Genomic DNA, 21,553 nt, shown 5'->3' with positions numbered 1-21,553 from the left:
GATGAGTCCTGAGATGGGTGACCCCATTGGTGTGCCGTTGATCTGTTTGTATATTTGACCATTAAAGACGAAGTGTGTGGTGAGGCAGAGGTCCGGTAATTTAAGTATGTTGTCCTTGCTGATGGTGTTGCTGGTCTGTGTTGCTGTTTCCTCTAGTAATGTGGCCATTGTTTCTTTGGCTAGTGGGATGTCTATTGATGTGAATAAAGCTGTGATGTCAAAGGATACCATAATCTCGTTGTTGCTGATTTTTATGTTCTTGAAGGTATCGAGGAAATCTTGGGTCGAGTGGATAGAATTAGGTGATCCGTCTACTAGGTGTTTCAATCTCTGTTGTAGGTCCTTGGCCAGTTCGTGTGAAGGTGTGCCTGGTAGGGATACAATGGGTCAGAGAGGGATGTATGGTTTATGTTCTTTAGGCAGTCCATAGAAGTGGGGTCGGGGTGGATGGTGTTTGTGCCTTCTGGTTTCATTCTCTTGAAGTCTATCTTGGTTATCTGCTCTGCATTCATTAGTCACTTCAGTGTCTAGGTGATCCTATTACCAAGCTGCAGTTTGGGTCTATCGCCACCTGTTGGTAAGTGGTTGTATCTGCAAGCAACGTCTGTGCTTTCTTAACGTAGTCTAGTTTATTCGTAATGACGTTCATGCGCCCTTTGTCCACTGGTAGGATTATGATGTTCTTGTCTTTCCTGAGTTTGTCTAGTGCTTTTCTCTCTGCTGTGTTCAGGTTGTCCCCTTTGTTCCTTCTGTGTAGTGTGGGGATTATAGTTTGTCGGATGGCTTGTTGTGTTTCATCCGTGAGTTTGTTGTCTTTTGATATATTCTCCAGAGCGGCCATGAAGTCTGTTCTGTTCTCATCTTTGTGGCTATAGTTCAGTCTGCATAATAGGACATCTTTCTCAGTTTCTGTGAGTTGCCTGTTAGGTAGGTTTCTCATCCATGTGTCTGGCTTGTTGTTGTCCTTGTCTTTGTGGTGGATCAGTTTGGTGAGATTCTCCTGTAGTTCATGTCTCTTCTTAGTGTTGGTTTTGTGTTGATTGATGGTGATGGCCTGTTCTAGGGTTGTAGTCCACTGCTGGTCTGTTGAGTTTAGATACTGTGATTTTTGGCACGCAGTTTCTTGTTCGTACCTGTGGAGTCAGTTATGGGCATCATTAATCATTGCTCATAGCATTCTGCGTCCGTTCTGTTCAGCTATTTTGTGTGCCTGTGGGATGTTGAGTGAAGGTTTGTACTTCACACTGCCGGGCAGTACCTGGTTCCTGAGGCATTCATGGAGGAAGTGAAGTTGTTCGCAGGTAGTGCTCAGTCAGTTGGCGAAGGTTTCCTATTGTCTGGCAATTTTTACCATGTTTCCTCTGGGTGCTGTGGCTTCCTCCCACAGTCCAAAGATGTGCAGGCTAGGATTGGGCATGCTAAATTGCCTGTAGTGTTCAGGGATGTGTAGATTAAGTAGATTATAGGGGGATGGGTCTGGGAGGGTTGCTCTGATGGTCAGTGTGGACTTGTTGGGGTGAAAGGCCTGTTCCCACGCTGTAGGGATTCTATGACATTATGTAGTGTCTTACGGGAGTAAACAGGGAGAAGAAGTTTGGAAACCAAAAGCTTTATGTATATGCTCAAGTTTATGTTCTACTGGGGAAATGAAATCTTCTGGAAGTCAAGGGATGAAGGTTTCACCACAATGTGAGGTAAATTTGTTACAGCAGGAGCATGATATCCATTGCTAGTAAAAGTATATGCATGGTATGAATAAAAGTATTTATAATTCCAAATGAAATGATATAACGCTCACTTGACAGGCCTAATTATTTTCAAGTGATGCCTCTTCACTTTTTTGATCTAATAGTATTACCTTATGTAATTCCACCCACCATCACTTTTAATCTATGTTTTAAATGCATTCCCACCCCACCCATTAAAATCAATTAGAGAAACTGTACTTATTGTTTCTATCATATCAGCACACTGACAATTTTGTGGTTAAATTCTGGCGTGGGTTCTTTGCCTGTCCTGTGTTGCTACCAATGTCCTTCATCTAGAACTGGAGTCTTCTAGGTCATATATCAAAATGAGAATGAATGGCCATTTGAATAACTCTACCCATGAGTTCTTCTCCAAATATAGCAAGAGTAGTTTAGAATTAAATAAGAGAGCTGGAGCCTGTTCCAATATCAGTTGTTATTCGTGAAGTGCTACAGTTTGGAAACTACAACTGAAACAAACTTCAAGAGAGATTGCAGTGATCCAATAACAAGTTTTTAAAAAAATAATTGATTTTAGTCTTTGCTTTAAACCTTGATTGCGCTGGATGGTTTTGATGAAAAGTCACAGATGTGAAAACTTGGGCTGATTTTCACAGCCCCTTTGAGATGAGGGATAGTGGCAGGGGGCCAAGAAAATTGGAGGAGCTGTGTAGGGATGGTCCCCCAATATACGATTCCCTGTCACCAAGGAAATTTCTTGGGTGGGCTGAGTGTCAGATTGACATTCTGCTCGACAAGGACAGTCAGACTATAGGACAATTAAATTCCTAATTGTCGGACACTTTTATGATCTATTTTCCTGCCAGGGACTAACCCCTTACATCCCCCTCATCACCTCCCACTGAGTGCAGCAGAAGCAGACTCCCAGCAGTAGACAAAGTGACGGTCAAAACCAATAGTGATCCCACTGGGATGAAAGGCTAAAATCGTGCCAGTACTTCCTCTTGTGCTGGAGTTTGCTCTACACATGGAGTCCTGCTGGACTTTTTTATTTGAAGATTTTTCTGTGGACATCTGAGGCTCCCTCCCTGTTGAGGCACCATGCAATTTCCTTTCTGCCTCAGCAATTTATTTCCCAGTCAGGCTGCCTGCCTCACACCATTGTAGGCGGCACGGTGGCAAAGTGGTTAGCACTGCTGCCTCACAGTACTAGGGACACGGGTTCGATTCTACCCCTGGGCGACTGTCTGTGTGGAGTTTGCACATTCTCCCTGTGTCTGCATGGATTTCCTCCGGGTGCTCCAGTTTCCTCCCACAGTCCAAAGATGTGCAGGCTAGGTGGATTGGCCATGCTAAATTGCCCGTAGTGTTCAGGGATGTGTAGCTTAGGTGGGTTATGGAGTGATGGGTCTGGGTGGGATGCTCCAAGGGTCATTGTGGACTTGTTGGGCCGAAGGACCTGTTCCAACGCTGTAGGGATTCTATTCTATGATTAGGCCTTCATGTTGAGTCACAAACGTTATCCATCTCCTTTTCTTAATAAAGCAGTGAGTGCAGAGATGGCCAATTAGGAAGCTGCCTCTTAGAAAGTTATACCAATGAGTATGTTAAATTTTGCAGTTGAGTGTGGGTTTCTAATATGGGACCAATTCCTAGCAGAAATTTCAGCCTATTAACTCTGTTTTGCTCTCTACAGATGCTGTCTAATCTGCTGAGTATATACAGCATTTCCTAATGTTATTTTCTTGATTGAGTTGGACTTATCTTTTATAGCATAAGAGCCTTAGAAACTGTTGGACGCTTTCACATTTTTTTTGCACATTGATAGAAAACAAAAGGGCTCATACCCAGGATTCCCAATAAGCACTCCCTTGTAAAATTTTTAGTAAAGGAAGACAAGGAGGACTGCAGGATGTTTGTGGGAGCATGCAACAGACAAGGACCCCTATTGTCACAAAATATTTAAAGGCCTCACATCTATTAGGGATAACTGTGCTTTATGACTTTGAATCTTTCAAAATAAAGTCTCTGTGTCCTTGTGTTAATGTTATAATGTTATTTATTAAGCCTATCAGTTCCAGTTGTTAAATCAAAGCAGCAATGTTGCTCTGTGAAGAACCACAGTTGGGATCGTCATCTTAGATAACTCTGCATGTGGCTATGAAAGTGATAACTTGTATTTAACCATTTTAATGCCACAGGTTCATTTTGAACAGCCATGGCAGATTGGTGCAGCATCAACCAGGAAGTACTCCACAGACACACATTCACCAAGTCACTGACACATCTTTTCAGAAGTTTAGGGAATTCATCAAGTTCAATATGACAGCAAGGCAGTGACTTGATAGGTCCATCCAGTTTAGTACATTGCTAGTGCAACATACGGCATCCACGCATCATTGTGCGCCATTTTTGCAAACCTTTTAAAATTTCTTAACAGTAGGTTACTGAATTTCCAGATTGTATGTGACAAGATGCAAAGATACTTTTTGTGTCAAACATAGATTTTCATGTTGCATTCATTCACAGGTGTTCTTCCTTCCTGGAATTTTTAAGAAAAGTAGTCAAGTGAGTGGACAGCTTGTGAGCGACAAGGTTTGTCTCTAACTAATATAGACAATGACCTCTCTCAAAGTTACAAGAGCATCAAAGGAACATTGCATTGCATTGCATGTCCCCTACTCGAGTGATCATCAAGTGCATCATCAGGATCTTAAAATCAAACTTTCACTGAGCAGTACGAGGTCTTGTGGATGAGGAAGTAGTACCTGCACCTGAGCCAGAAGTTCCATGGCCAAGTTCTACTCCATAGCTTAAGTGAAAGCAAAATACTGCAGCACCTGGTAATCTGAAACAAAAAAAGAAAATGCTTGAGGAACTGAGCAGCTCTGGCAGCATCTGTGGAGAGAGAACAGAGTTAATATTTTGAGTCTGATTTGATTATTCAGAACTGAAGAACACTTGTATCCGACACAAAACATGAACTCTGATTTTCTGTCCACTCATGCTGTTAGACCTGCTGAGTTTCTTCAGTCCTTTTTTTTATCCCACTCCAGAACTTGTTGGTCATAGAGGAGTGTTTGTGACCATGCACAGATTCATAGTGAGCCTACTAATTCTTCCAACGTTTAGCCAGTATTCCCAAAATGGGGGAAAAGAAGTGTGTGATGATATGGATAAGCAAACTGGCCTATACAGATCAGAAAGGGCTTTAGAATATGTGTCTCTCTCTGTGGCTGTCATCACAGTGCAGGAAACATTGATGTAATTAAGTGAAGGCTAGCAATTAATTATTCACTCCTAATGAGATCGGGTGACAGATAACGCCAGGTAAGGTGGAGGAGGCGCTTTTTAAAACTTTGATCTCAGTATTCGCTGTTGGAGGAAATGTTGCGTATTAAATTTGTTGGAAGCCAGGATCAGGGGCAGGTGCAACTTCTGCTCCAACACCAAGCAAGAAATCTAGAGCTATGACTACCTAATGTTTAATGAAATTATACAGAACTAGTCAGTTTACATAGCAGGTGGAATGGCCCTGTAAGTTAAGGGAGGTTGTTGCTTTTATTTGCCAATAGAAGAGTGGTAAGGTTGAGGTAGGCTACAAGACTCCTTGCAGTATGTGGTAAAAGTTGATGACTACTTTCTTCACAAAGTGAGGCCTCTGCTCTTTGCTTAAATGCGAGTCAGAGGACAGGCTGTTGAGGCATCACCAGGGAAATGTAACTTGAAAAGTCTGGTTTCCTGTTGTTGCCATTCTTCATGTTGCAAGAAGGAAACCAAATAATACGTGTGTATGAGAAATCAATTTGTATTGGAACAATAAAGATTAGTTCTCAGCAAGCAGCACAAATACAGAAACCAAAGGAAGTAACATGAGTAGAAGAATAAAAATAAACAAAATTATCAAGTTTTAACAGTAACTGAATAAAATTCAAAGGCAGAAACTATGGATGCTGGAAATCTAAACAAAAAACAGAAAATGAGTGTGAATACTCATCAGGTTAGAAAATGAAACAATTGTTTTCACAGATCTGTGTTCATCAGAATATGGTTCTTCCTTTAACTTTAGTGGCTGGTAACTCTGAGTGATAGTTTAATTCTGATGAAATTAGGGCTTCATTTCTGGTCTCATTTTCATGATCAGATTTGGAATGCAAATACATCATATGTAGAGACTTGCCCAAAAACAGATGACTTCTCTCACCATCCAGTGGTCTTTTAAGTGGCAGGGATTGAATGCAATGGAACACCACCATTTTCATTCCTCCTGCACTCAATTATTACTCCAAACTTTGGAAGAACATCACAGAAATTCAAATTAAAATATTATGATATACATTAAACTTTAAGATTGACTACTTACTAAAGGCACAGATCAATATTGAAACTGTCCATAAATCCTACAGACAACTTGACAAGATCAACTTTATACTTTTTGATTAAGGTACTCCAGATTTTAAATTAAGTGAAGACAATGAAGTCTTGTTTCATCGAACGGCTTCTCTTGTTAAGTTGATGGGCTGTCTGCCAAAGACATTCATTTATAACAAGCTTTGTTTCGTGAGTTGGTGTCTCATCCAAATAGCTGCGACAGAAGTTGTCATTTCTGTGGCATTTCACAGCAATGTTTTTGAATATTTCTGAAGAAATGTTTAGGGTTTTTTTTCTAAGCAAGAGGTCAGACAATTTGTTGTATAACAATCTAATTAGTCAGTATTGTATGTAATTTGATACTGGGTTGAAAATAACCTCTCACTCTAGTCCAAGCTGAGGAAGAAACAAATGCAAATATCAGAAAATGGAATGATAATTGCAGACATACCTGAAATCCATTGTTACCATTGTACCTTTTTGATTATATAATGCAATTTGTCTATAGACAAAAATAAGATATTGGAGCAAGTAATGATGCTTGATTGACACTAACACTGTTAGAACATTAATTCATAATATTACCACTGAATATGAGGTAGCCTGTGCTTCATCAGAACTTTATTTTAAGAACAGTTGATCTGCATCATACACAAAGAATCAAATGAAATATATTTACTTTCTGGATAAAGAAAGCCGTTTTTCAAAAAAGCAGTTTTATGTTTTGTGACTTTCTGTTTTGGGTCAGTAGCTTAGAAACTACTATTCTTGCGAAGAGAATGCTTAATATGTTCCTATGATATTTCACTATCCATTATTTTAATTAGGTTACTGCAGCTATATTACACATGGAGAATTGTTAGACAAATGCCGTTATATAAAAATGTGCAATGTTGAGTCCTCTGTTTAACCTGAACTTCAACCAGGTCTCTAAATTCAAGGTTGGTTACTGAACAACAAGGGATATTATTCCTGGCATAGTTAAGAATCTAGGGACAAAGAGAGCCAAGCTGCCTCAGATTTTCACTCAATCATCTTCAAGCTTCCACTACCCGATCTATTCAGGAAGAACCCTGCAATATACTACTGAGTAGTAACTGGATTTGTGATAATCTGCTGATTGCTTCTCAACTATAACAATTGTGAGGAATGAGATTCAATATCACTTATAAACCCAGGCAGTGAAGAAGCAGTAGGAAGGACAGGATAAGGAAGAGTGGCAACCAAAATTGCCATTTTTTGGTTCTACAAGAACATTTGATTGAGAAGTGTGTCAACCAACATCAACACCATATCCCCTTCACCATCAGTCCTGCATTCCTCTAACTTCTCTTTCAATAACCACATTTTCTACCACACTCTCCCAACATTAAAATGTAAGTACAAATCAAGATTTACTTAGTCAATATAGAAATTTTGCAGGTAAAATTCAACAATTCACCTTAGTACATATTGTGTATGTTTCTCCATCCTAATGATCTTACACCATGTTTTCCCAGGGAACAGAGCTGATTAACTTGAAGACATGTCAAATCGCTTTGGAAGATATCCTGAAAGGTCTCTGGTATGGGAAGACTAGTCTTCAGAATGCTCAAACTCAGCCTGGGTTTGCTAACTGACAAGCACTGACAGAGGTCGGAAGCAGGTGTGTTGTCATCTTGAGAGATGGCGGTTGGTTTTTTATTCATAGAGTCAATGCTACTCTGAGAGCTGGGGTTAGAGAATGGAAGGATAGAGTGCTGTGCTGAGTCCCTTTCAACAGTAATTCCAGAGCTATGCAGCAGATACTTGAGCTTCATTGTACCATTCTGTACTGTAATGGAAGCAGTTAAGTTGGTCATGAAATGCTGATTCATGGTGGTTTCTCTTTGCTCAATGTGTTAATCTATTTCATTTTGGAAGGGATAGGCCCTAAGCTCTCCGGAACGTTCTGTTCCAAATTCAAGGTGGAGTCTTCCAAACTCTGACATCATGCACTAATTCTTTATTGGGTTGGCAATTCACTAAACATTTCTTTATATTTTCCCATTAGATTTTGGCCTTATGTGACCTATCAAAGTCAGTTTTGCATTGCTCTGTAGGAAAAGGACAGTGGGGGTGGGGAGTGTTCAGATGGAGTTAATGAAAGTACAGGCCCAACATAGAATCCCTACAGTATGGAACCAGGCCATTTGGCCCATCGAGTCCACACTGACCCTTTGGGGAACATCTCACTCAGACCCATCCCTCTACCCCTGTTACCCTGCATTTTCCATAGCTACTCACCTACATTGCACATCCCTAGATAGTATAGGCAATTTAGCATCTTTGGACTGTGGGAGGAAACCCACGCAAACATGAGGAGAACATGCAAACTCCACACAGTCACCAGAAGCTGGAATCAAACCCTGATACTTCGAGGTTGCAGTGTTAACCACTGAGCCACTGTAGGGTGAAATATAGGAGCAGCAAGCCCAGGAAACAATGGATGTCCAGGAATATTCTGGACTGGATAAGAAGGAAAAGAAAGATTTTTAACAGGTATAATGGGAGCAAATCAATGGAGGACCTAGTAGATTATAGAAATTGCCAAGGGGAGCTTAAGAAAGCAATTAAACCAAAGAAGGAGCATGAGAAAACACTGGCAGGGAGATTAGGGAGTATCACAAGATATTTTATAAGTATATCAAGCAGATGATGATAACTAAGGAAAGAGTAGGGCATATTAGGGACCAAGGAGGCAATATGTGGCATGTGACTGGAGAACGTTGGTAGAGTGTTAAATGAGTACTTTGCATCTGTCGTCACTTTGGAGAAGGAGGATGTTGATACAAATTGAGGAAGAGGGACTATGTGGTTCTTGAGCTGTTTGACATAAGGAGTGAGGAGATATTGGAAGTTTTGGTGGGCCTAAGAGTGAATAAATTCCCAGGTTTGGGGGAATTTAACCCTGATAAGTAAGAAGCAATGCTTTCGAAGAAGAAACAAAGCAGTGGAGTACTCAATGAATGGCAGGACACGAGGAAACCTGGAGCAACAGAGGGATATTGGGCTATTTTTTCCCAGATCCCTAAAGGTGGCAGGACAGGTCAATCAGCTCATTAAGAAGGTATATGGGATATTTGCCTTTATTAGTCATGGCCAGAAGGACAGAAAGGTAATTTTGAAGTTGTACAAAACTTTGGTTATGCCACAGCTGGTATATGGTATGAAGTTCTGGTGACGACATTATAGGAAGGATGTGATTACACTGGAGGGGCTGCAAAGGAGTTTAACCAGGATAATGCCTTGATAGGACATTTCAGCTATGAAGAGAGGCTGGATAAGCTTGGATTATTTTCTTTAGAGTGGAGAAGGCTGGAAGGGTACCTGATAGAGATGCATTAGATTGGAGCATGGACAGGGTGGTTAGAAGGCAAATGTTCCCATAGCTGAAGGGTGAATAACAAGGAGACATAATTTTAAGGTGAATAGCAGGAGGCTTAGAGGGGATTTGAGATGAAAGAAAATCACCCAGAGTGTAGTAGGAATGTGGGATGCAATGCCTGGAGGGTAGTTGAGGTGGGAAAACTTCATGTCATTTAATGAACACTTGAAATGTTATAACATTCAAAAATACAGGCGAAGTGCTGGAAAGTAGGACTAGTGTAGATTTAGAGATAACAAGGTGTAGAGCTGGATGAACACAGCAGGCTAAGCAGCATCAGAGGAGCAGGAAAGCTGATGTTTCGGGTCTAGACCCTTCCTCAGAATTCAGATTCTCAGATTCTCCAGCATCTGCAGTTCCTACTATCTCTGTAGATTTAGAGTTTTTATTGGTGCTGACTCAATAAACCAAAGGACCTTGACTGTACTGCATGATTCTTTGCATAATGACATTTTACTGATGCTGGGTAAAACTAAGTTCAGCTCAGGATTTCTCAAACTGTGGAAATGTGTTCACCAGCGTACTGTAACAGGAAATTTTTGCATGGTTTGGATGGTTGCTTAAAAGCATCAAAGTAATTCATTAAAATATTGATTCCAAGGATCCGTTAGTTATAAAAATCCCTTATAACTATCTTCCATTCTTGTTTGCCTATGTTCATACTCCAACTCCAATAGGGTACTTCCTTAGAGACAATAGCCTTCCTGAACTGTTAATAAGAGTGTTTTACATTGCTGAGGTGGAGTACCATAAGAAACTCTAGCCTTTGAGAACTTCACAATATAGCTGACTCAGTCTGACTTAGCTGACTGTCTGTCTGGCACAACATAGATAGGTCTTCAATGGTAGATATGCTGCCATCATAAAAGGCAACAATGCCTTCCACTCCCATTTTTTCAAATCTGTTACAAGATATGCTTCTCCACACTTTGCATATGAAAAAATGAGGAATAATATGATGCTCTTGAAGCTTCTGACCAGATTGCACAGAATTAATCATGTGGGCTATGGAAAGATATCTGGGAAATTAGTGAACAAGTCTAGCGAGGCCTATCTTGACATCAGGAGCAACTAGCTGCATTTTCCATTTGAGTTTTAGGTGTCGAGGTGTCGAGCTGTGATTTTTGCTAAGCAGCATTGAGATGCCTAATAAGAGTTATTATTGGTTGTTATTGTTCTCATTAACTGCAAATCTTGCCTCATTAAAATACAGCTTCCTATCATACCACCTGCTGCCAGGAAACTCAACTAAGAATTCCCAACATGAAGTCAAAGTGTGTACTTGGCTCCTCAACCTCACTGCTTGCTCCTCCAGACTGCTGCCTTGGATACCCAGCACTAACTAAGGGCACGCTCCAGGGTAGCGACGGCATGCACCCCACGTCCAAGGACACTGGCATCAAACATATGTCAACCTCTCTATGTCCTCATGGCACATCTCTGATCCACTTAGAGCCATAGAGATATACAGCATGGAAACAAACCCTTTGGTCCAAATTGTCTATGCGGACCAGATATCCGAAATTAATCTAATCTCATTTGCCAGCATTTGGCCCATACACCTCTAAACCTTTCCTGTTCATATACCCTCCAGATACCTTTTAAATATTGTTATTGTACCAGCCTCCACCATTTCCTCTGGCAGTTCATTCCATACATGCACCACCCTCTGCATGAAAAAGTTGCCCCTTAGGTCCCTTAAAACTATGCCCTCGAGTTTTGGACTTTCCCACCCTGGGGAAAGACCTTGGCTATTCACCCTATCCATGCCCCTCATGATTTTATAAACCTCTGTACAGTCACCCCTCTGTCTCTGACACTAAAGGGAAAATAGCCCCAGCCTATTCAGCTTCTCCCTATAGCACAAACCCTCCAACCCTGGCAAAATCCTTGTAAATCTTTTCTGAACCCTTTCAAGTTTCACAACATCTTTCCTATAAGAGGGAGACCAGAAATGCATGCAGTATTCCAAAGGTGGCCTAACCAATGTTCTGTACTGCTGCAAAATGACCTCCTAACTCCTATACTCAATGCATTGACCAATAAAGGCAAGTGTACCAAGTGCTTTCATCACTATCCTATCTACCGTGCGACACCACTTTCAAGGAACTATGATCTTGCACTGCAAGGCCTCTTTGGTCAGCAACACTTCCCAGGACCTTACCATTAAGTATGTAAATCCTGCCCTTCCGCACCATAATGCTGCAGCATGGAATACACTGCAATTATTGTTGCAGTGGTATTTCAAGGGCAATTTGTGCACATTGATAGGTACTCAGCTTACCAACTGGACCAGACTACATGTTGGGGTACCTCAACTGCCCTCTTAGTGCTTACTCACTTTCCACCTAGCTGGATGTCCGTAGTATTTCTGTCTTACATTGCATAACCTTTTGGCACTTTGCCTGCTCAGCCAGAGTTTAAAAGCTGACAGTACTTTGTTATTGCCTTGCTGTTTAGCATTGACACAAAGCCAGGCAGCTTGTCATGGTTGTTAGCAGACAGCAGTCTAGGGTGTGGACATTTTGCTGAATGGTACATTGCTCCATCAATCTCACATCTGCATCATGTGCCAGAAGTGAATGCAGCAAACACACAGTGCCTTAAATAGTCAGCTGTGTCTTAAAGTTTACAGGGAGGTACCCATTGATTAGGGAATCCTGACAAAGTAAATCCAGGGCAGCCTCTGACATCAGTCCATGGCCTTTGATAAGATGTCTGTTCAGTACATGCATTTTCAAGGATATACCTGTATAGTCCAGGAAATGAATCACTGTCAGCCCTTGGGTCAAATGCAGCTAGTCCAAAGGAGTTGTGTGAACACAGTTGGGGAGGTACATGGTACCAGTAAGAGGTCTGGTCAGTCATTGGCGCTATCCAGCTAACTTGCTCAAGGGCTTGTGCCATGATCAGTCTGGATTTTATCCACTAAACATTCAGTGCTGAAGGGGGTTGTTGGGGACTGATGCTGTGGGGGAGAGAGGTGAGAGGACTCATTGGTGGAGAATTGAAGCAGAATGCTGGAATGCAGAGAAGATTACAGCATTGAGGCAGAGCAACTTAAGGGTTGGGAGATGATGGAAAATGAGTGGAAAAGTGGTCACGTGGCAGTGGGAGTCATTGACAGTGAGCAGCACCCCGGCTTTCAAGAAGTAAACAATGAACTACAAGACCTGACAATGTTTATCTCATACACCCAGGGCTTCAGAGGGTTGGGGAAGTTGTTAGATGCAGACTCAAATAGATGAGTTGGCTGGGGACTTGAGGAGATGCACACCCATAGGATTAGTGGGGAATACTCTGGGAAGGAGTGGCTGATGTTTTGGGGTTCACCTACACAGCAAGGCAGTGCTTCATGGTCTGAGGAACAAGTGTTATTATCCTCCATTGCCGTGTAAATCACAAGTGTACAATGGAAATTAACATGGTTGTGAGCAAATCTGGATTTAGCAGGATTTGTCTGCCTTCGGTAAAAGAGGAATGTGAAAGTTAAAGCTATTTGGGCCCTTCAAAGAGCAATACCAGTGGACAAGCATCCATAGAGTGAAGGTGAAATACACTGTGAGCTCAGCACTCTGTGTGACCCTTAGGCACTAGCTGACTGTGTACAGCCTAACATTTGCCCCAAGCTGTCCTGACCATTTATTGCAGGATAAAGGCTGAACATCACTGATGCCTGTGATGCAAAAGCAATATCTATGCCCTGGGAAGATGGAACCAAGTTGCCAAAATCGCATGAAGCTACAATTTCACTATTGCCTGCTCATGGTGTAGCAGCTGATGACTTCGCATCTTGGTCAATGGAACATTATCAAGGAGAATGATCAGGGCTGCATTTTTGGCTACATAGAGATATGCCTGTGCCACCAATGTGCCCTTAAAATGAGGTCATTCTTTTCCTTCCACAATATCTCAGTGTAGTCCCTGTTTCCATAGCTGGAGGTAGACTTAGTCTGCTTTAAAGTGGAGCCCATTGGCTTTGAGACTTTGGTTGAGTGACATTTTATGCCCAGAGGACTCAGACATGTTCAATGTATCTTTGTCAGAGCACCCACCTTGGCTGGGACTCCCACAGGACTGAAGATGGCAGAGTGGACAGAGGTGGAAGTTTTGGTCATCTCAAAGTGTTTTGGGAGAAGATTGCTGGAGTTCTGTAAGTGGTTCCGCTTTCAGCTGGGTGCCAATGGCATTACTAGTACTGCCCTATCTCCTTGTGGGACAGGGATACTTGGAGTGAGGTCAAGGTCCCTCATCCCGCTGTAATCTTCCAAATGACGCTGAAGGCCAGTGGCTAGGGTGATAAAGTGTAGGTCTTTCTGCATATCCAGCATACACTGGAAGTACTAGATCTAGCTCCCCAAGCATCCACCAACCTGTCCTTGAAGTCTGCCAGACTATTGCATGCCTGAGACAACAGCATTCCCTTTGCATTGCTGCAGTACTGTCCCACTACAAACCAGCTGGCTGTTCTTGTGTTTGCTTGTGCATTTGTATGAAATCCTAGATCGTTGAAGCCGTGGGGTCCTCTCCAGCCTGGGACTGAGCAGGTGCTTGTTATTTCACAGTTTGCTGAATGACAGTGATCTGGATGTTTCTTCCTCAAACAGCTGCAGAGATGTGGCAGTGAAATGCTCACCAGAATGTATTTTGCACTGTAGTCCAGATAGATACCCATTGGGGTGTTAGTATCTGAGCTGGTTGGGAGGTTTGGAGCAGGAGGCAGCCTTGCTATTGCTTCCTTTAAGGTATCCTTGCTCTTTCTCAGAGATGGAGATGGGAATGTCTTGCATGGAAGAGCAACAGTGTTATGACTGATGGTAATCACTTGTGGCAGGTGAAAAATACATCAAGATTTGGGTTAATGTGCCAATGGTTCTTATTTCATTGCAGATTATTTGAGCCAAGTTCCTCTTCATTGTGACTGATGGACTGAATGGTAGCACTCAGCCACCATCCTTGCTCTTTCAGTCTAATTGTGGACAGGCTTCTAAAGGAATGAGAGAGAAGGATTTAGTAATGCCATTGGATGGTTAGTACCCGTGTAAGTAGGGAAAAGTAAGTGAGGTGTCCTGAATGTGTGAGTAGACAGCGTAGTTCAGTAGTCTGGGGTGTTGAACAATGGAGACTGAACTGAAGTAATTGGGGTAACCTCAAACTGGACTGGCAGGTCTGGTGGTGTCGTGTCCAATGGTGGTTGTGGGGGAAGGGCATGCCCTTCATTTGCACGATGCTGAGATCCCTGTCTGCAGAGCTGGGCACCAACTTTCCTTTGTCAACCATCATGTCCACCAAACTGTGTGCAGCCATAAAAGGCAGCTCTTGAATGCCACCACATGTCCAGCTGCACAATAAACTTTTGCGTATGGCATCAGCAAGTGGATGACAATTTGTCCTAAGATGCATGGCCAGTGGCATGTTGTTCTGACAATGGCAAGTGGGTGAATTAGGCTAGCGTTGAATGAGTGAGACAGCATATGGGCACAGTAGGATATTAATGAGATGCATTTGGGACAATTTGTCAAGAAAATTCATTAGGTCTTTTGGAGAGAAACCCTAGATGAAACTTGATGACATTGCCACTTAGCTAAAATATCATAATGCTCCATCCAATATTTCGAAGCCTTTTGTAAATATTCCATTCAAGTTGGAGTTGAAGTCTTCCGTGCATTACTGTAGATACACAAGCAGACACTCAAATAAACTAACAAGTCAGCCAAGCACACCCATCATTCTTACTTTAAGTTCAGTAGCACAAAGTGAGTATTTGTGTCCTCTGCAAAAATGCTAGGATAACAGGAAGACCACTTTAAAGTGTCACTTCCAAGGCCATCCTATTCTCCTTTCCTACATGTGCTTTGTAATTCTCATAGTATAGACCCTCTATGCTGGGTGCAGGTTTCTTAGCTGGTGCTTGCAAAGGAGAAAGATTCATAAAAGTATTGTTCAGTCAGGTTATCACTTCCCTCCTTTACAGCAGCTGGCCCATCTCTGATGATTTACCTGGAAAGGGAAGAGATTGGCAGTCTTTAGACAACGTGGAACCTGTCCTTCAACATGACCAGCATTGGTGAAATGACATCTGTATTACTGTATATAGTATTGATGGCCTTATCTAAGGAAGGATGTAAAGGTGTTAGAACCATTTATGGAAGATTGATTGGACAAATTCCTGGAATGGACTAAAGGTATAATGCGGGAAAGTTGGTCAAGCTGAGTTTGTATCTATTGCTGATAAGATGAGTAAACTTTGTAGATTGGAGGCAGATGTTTGAGAGCAAATCAACATATGGTATGTGAGAGGCTTTCAAGTGTAAGTTGCTCGGATCTCAGGACAGGCACGTTTCTTTAAGGATGAAGGATAAGTATGGCAAGTTTAGGGAACCTTGGATAACGAGTGTTATTGTGAGCCTAATCAAAAGGAAAAAAGAAGCATTTGTCAAGCCTAGGAGTCTGGGAATGCACGAAGCAAGGGTGGAATACAAGGAAAGTCGAAAGAAACTTAAGCAAGGAGTCAGGAGGGCTAAAAGGAGTCATGAAAAGTCATTGGCCAACAGGATTAAGGAAAATCCGAAGGCTTTTTATACATATATAAAGAGCAAGAGGGTAGCCAGGCAGAGGGTTGGCCCAATCAAGGACAGGGAAGGGAAGTTATGTGTGGAGCCAGAGAAAATGGGCGAGGTAAATGCATACTTTGCATCAGTATTCACCATAGAGAAGGACTTGGTGGATGATGAGTCTGGGGAAGTGTGTGTAGATAGTTTGGGTCATGTTGAGATCAAAAGGGAGGAGGTATTGGGTGTCTTGTAAAACATGAAGGTAGACAAGTCCCCAGGGCCTGATGGGATACCCCAGAATACTGAGAGAGGCAAGGGAGGAAATTGCTGGGGCCTTGAGTGAAGTCCTTGTACCCTCACTGGCTACAGGGGAGGTCCCAGAGAACTGGAGAATAGCTAATGTTGTTCCTTTGTTTAAGAAGGTTGGCAAGGATAATCCAGCTAACTACAGGCCGGTGGGCCTTACGTCAGTGGTAGGGAAATTGTTGGAGAAGATTCTTCGAGACAGGATTTACTCCCACCTGGAAATCAATGGGCGTATTAACGAGAGGCAACATGGTTTTGTGAAGGGGGGATCATGTCTCACTAACTTGGTTGAGTTTTTGAGGAAGTGACAAAGATGATCGATGAGGGTAGGGCAACAGATGTTGTCTACATGGACTTCAGTAAGGCCTTTGACAAGGTCCCTCATGGCAGGCTGATACAGAAGGTAAAGTTTCACGAGGTGAGAGGTGAGCTTGCAAGGTGGATAAAAAACTGGCTTGGTCATAGAAGACAGAGGGTATCAGTGGAAGAGTGCGTATGACTACTGGCGTTCCTCAAGGATCAGTGTTGGGACCTTTGCTGTTTGTAATATAAATAAGCGATTTGGAGGAGAATGTAACTGGCCTGATTAGTAAATTTGTTGATGACACAAAGGTTGGTGGAATTGCGGATAGCAATGAGGACTGTCAAAGGATACAGCAGGATATAGATCAGTTGGTGACTTGGGCAGAGAGATGGCAGATGGAGTTTAATCTGGAAAAATGTGAGGTAATGCATTTTGGAAGGTCTAATCCAGATGGAAAATATACAGTAAATGGCAGAACCCTTAAGAGTACTGATAGGGAGAGGGATCTGGATGTACAGGTACACAGGCCATTGAAAGTGACAACGCAGGTGGAAAAGGTAGTCAACAAGGCATATGGCATGCTTGCCTTCATCAGCCGGGGCATGAGTTTAAAAATTGGCAGGTAATGTTGAAGCTTTATAGAATCTTAGCTAGGCTGCATTTGGAATATTGTGTTCAATTCTGGTCGCCATACTACCAGAAGGATGTGGTGGCTTTGGAGAGGGTACAAAAAAGATTTACCAGGATGTTGTCTGGTATGGAGGACATTAGCTATGAGGAGAGGATGGAGAAACTTGGGTTGTTCTCACTGGAGCGACAGAGGTTGAGGGGGGACCTGATAGAGGTCTACAAGGGCATGGACAGAGTGGACAGTCAGAAGCTTTCTCCCAGGGTGGAAGAGTTAGTTACCAGGGGCCATGGGTTTAAGTTGCGAGAGGCAAGGTTTAAAGGTGATGTACAAGGCAAATTTTTTACGCAGAGTTTGGTGGGTGCCTGGAACTCGCTGCCAGCAGAGGTAGTGGCAGCAGATACTATAGTGACTTTTAAAGGGCCTCTTGACAAACATATGAATAGGATGGCAATAGAGGGATACGGCTCCCGGAAGGGTAGGGGGTTTTGGTTGTGATGGGCAGAATGTAGGTGCAGGCTTGGAGGGCCAAAGGGCCTATTCTTGTACTGTAATTTTCTTTGTTCTTTGTAAAAGATGACTTGATTGAAACATACAAATCCTGAAGTTTCTTGACAGGGTGGATGTGGAGAGGATGTTTCCTCTTGTGGTAGAATCCAGAACGAGAGATCACTGCTTGAAAATAAATGGCCATCTATTTCAGTCATGGAAGATATTTGTTTTTCTCAGTGTTGTGAATCTTTTGAACTTCTTCCTTAAAAACAAAGTCTCTAATTTATTTTAGAAGCAGTGTTGATAGATTCTTGATAAGCAAGGTAGGGGTGATGGCCTAGTGGTATTATTACTAGTGGTCACTGGACTGTTAATCCAGTGACCCAGATAATGCTCTGGGGACCCGGGTTTGAATCTTGTCATGGCAGATAATGGAATTTGAGTTCAATAAATATCTGGAATTAAGAATCTAATGATGACTGTGAATCCATTGTTGATTGTTGGGGGAAGAACCCATCTGGTTCACTATTGTCCTTTAGGGAAGGAAACTGCCATCCTTACCTGATCTGGCCTACATATGACTCCAGGCCTGCAGCAAAGTGGCAATTAAGGATGGGCAATAAATGCTGCCTAGCTATCGGTATCCTCATCCCTTAAATGAATAAAGGAAATAAAAAGTAAAAGATTATGAGGGCTAGGCAATAATGTGGAGCAATCAGATCAGCCATTATCTTAATAAATGGCTAAGTAGATTGAAGGGGCCATTGCTACATTCATATATTGCACATACAATCGATATGAAGTCAGAGCAGTAGCCCTTGATATTTTCTAAAATATGACTTTCTGGATGTAGTAAGAAATCTGTGATTTATGTATTATCTGTTGTATTACTTATCTAGATCTGTGGCTTCCTTAGAAGATCTATCATCATTAATGTGGCTATGCCTATTACTTTCTTGTAGCAATTTCTTTCAGCAGTTTTATTTACAGAATAAGAACAAGCCTATATGTGAATGTTTGTTTATTTTTGTGTGAACTAGAACAACAATTTATTGTTCGGATGTCATTTGCAGTCTATTCTTCAAAAGGTTCACTTTCTTGACTTCGCAAAGGCATCTACATTGGGGCAGACAGATAACAAAAGTGATAGGAACAGCTGGTGGAAAATATAAACATTCTGTGAAGCTCACTTCCACTTGTCATTGTTGACAGTTTGTTTTCTGCAAAGAAATCCATTGATTGAGCACTGTAACCCTTTTCATCAGGCAACCAAGAAAACTCATTTTTCCATAGAATTCCTACAGTGTGGAAACAGGCTATTTGGCCCAACAAGTCCATACCAACCCTCAGAGCATCCCATCCAGACCCATCCCCTTATAACCCACCTAATCTACACATCCCTGAACACTATGGGCAACTTAGCATGGCCAATCATGCCTGCACATCTTTGGACAGTGGGAGGAAACCAGAGCACCCAGAGGAAACCCATGCAGACACAGGGAGAATGTGCAAACTCCACATAGACAATTGCCCAAGGATGGAATCAAACCTAGGTCCCTGGTACTGTGAGGCAGCAGTGCTAACCACTGTGCCACAGTGCTGCCCCACTTTTTGCTGCAGGATTCAGAACAATTACAAATCATGTAGACTATTAGACCTGATTAGCTGGATCTGAAGCAAGTCAGAGCCCATTTTCTTCAGTGAGAAGGAGCCAGCTGTCAACCCTCTAGAAGATTGTAGCAGAAGAAGTACACGAGAGTAGCTAACATTGAGCCAGAACTCCACGTATATGTCATCAGAACAAACACCATAACCACCATGAGGAAACTAGATACAGAACTAATATTGAGTACATAATGACAGTTAAACAACATCTATGTAGGATTTTATAAAACAAATTAACATTTTAAAATGTGGATTTACTTTTAGTTATTGATTTTTGATTACTATTAAGTGCAACTGAAGTCTATTTTGTGATTTTTTTAGCATTATTATTTATAGCAGTATAATTTTCCCATCAGTAAAGCTGCCAATTGGCATTATTCCATTATGCTTTCTAATCCCAGATGGTGCTTTCATTCAGAGACAGTGTTGCCTGGGTGACACCAAATGGCGTCACTTAAAAATATGCACATTTAAAAATAACTAATAGAAATGTACCAATCTGTAGCAATCAATGGAAAACAATGCATTTGCATATATTTTGCAAAAATCATAGCATTTATTAGGTTTATTTGTTTAAAAAATAACTTGCTTTGAAATTTCCTCGTTCTTAAATGATAGGTTTCAAATGTAGCTGATGAGCTAGTTTATTTACGGTGAGTCCAATTGGAAAGGGAAAGCTTTAAAGGAAAGATATTTACATTAAGAATAGTCTCTTTATTCAGATGATGCTTTAAAAACTATGCAGAGATGTGCATCAGAGTGGAGTTTCTTGTGTCTAGAACTCACTTTACCTCTACAATCATAAGAGGAAGGGAAATACTTTGGTCAATTAAGATTTATGTTTTGATTGCTTGAGTGAAAACATTTATTCTATTATCAATGTAAGAATGTAGACAGTTTCATAATGTTATTCTTTATTAATCTAACATAATTTAACCAGGGTGGTAAAATTAGATTACTTTTCAATACTGTACTCTATTTTCAGAACAATGAAATTAAATGCTCCAAAATCTATGATCAAATTGAGTTTGAAAGTAATGGAAAGAAGGTGCCTGTAAGGGGCAAGGTGAGATGTGGGTGGTTCCATAAAGAAATGCATATGTAATAAAAGTAATTTAAGTTTTTGTATAGTACAGCAGAATCAGATATTTGTCAGATCAGTATCGGCTCACAATTTTTACTTGAATCACCAGTGAAGAAAATCTTCAAGTTGGGGCAAAATCTTTGAGAGATTAATTGACAGTTCACTGAAAATGTGTGAGAGTTATTTATATTTTTAGCAAGTCTGATTAAAATAACAATATTCTCAATTGATATCTTCTGTTCTAATTGTAGGACAAAGAGGAAGCAAGTGAATTTGGAATGTTTAAAACTTTTGAACAAAATAAACATAATTCATTTAATGACTGTGTTTCTCTTGGTTATTTGATGTCTAAATCAGGGGATTAATTTGATAGGGAGACAATGCCTAGTGGTATTATGATTGGACTGCTAATCCAGAGATCCAGGTAATGTTCTGGGGACATAGGTTCTAATCGCAACACGACAGGTTAAGAGTATAAATGATGACTGTGAATCCGTTGCCAATTATTTGGGAAAAACCTATCTGATTCACTAATGCTCTTTAGAGAAGGAAATCTGCCATCCTTACCTGGTCTAACTCTTAGAGTCATAGAGCTACACAGCATGGAAGTAGACCCTTCGGCCCAACTCATCCATGCTGACCAGATATCCTAAATTTAATCTAGTTCCTTTTGGCCCATATCCCCCTAAACCTTTCCTATTCAAGTGCCCATCCAGATGCCTTTTAAATATTAACTGCCATCTGAACAATTGGGGATGGACAATAAGCAATTAGCTAGTGACACGCTCACCCAATGAATGAATGAAAATAAAAAAAAATTTGCTTGTGTATTGTTAGGATGTAGGCATTCCTGACTAGACTAGCACATATTGCCCACTCCTAATTGCCTTGAGAAGGCAAAATAAACAATGTGGGATTGGTACATTCAGTGAAGAAAAAAATCAGAGTTAACCTTTCGGGTCCCTTAAGGAAGGGTCACCGGACCCGAAATGTTAACTCTGATTTTGTTCTTCACAGATGCTGCTAGACCTGCT

At 41.4% G+C, this 21,553-nt stretch overlaps 1 long non-coding RNA gene across 1 annotated transcript; it reads left to right on the top strand.

The window, feature by feature from the left end:
* Positions 1-4,233: 4,233 nt before the first annotated feature.
* On the top strand, positions 4,234-20,791 carry LOC125483402. The gene is made up of 4 exons (XR_007262355.1): positions 4,234-4,304; positions 7,580-7,725; positions 13,533-13,639; positions 20,771-20,791. It is a non-coding gene; the product is annotated as an uncharacterized LOC125483402 (long non-coding RNA).
* Positions 20,792-21,553: the final 762 nt, after the last annotated feature.

Source organism: Rhincodon typus, chromosome 6 (assembly GCF_021869965.1).
Source record: "Rhincodon typus isolate 14 chromosome 6, sRhiTyp1.1, whole genome shotgun sequence".
Classification (NCBI taxonomy): domain Eukaryota; kingdom Metazoa; phylum Chordata; class Chondrichthyes; order Orectolobiformes; family Rhincodontidae; genus Rhincodon; species Rhincodon typus.
Note: the sequence above shows the minus strand (reverse complement) of the source record. Positions and strands in the feature narration are given on the sequence as shown.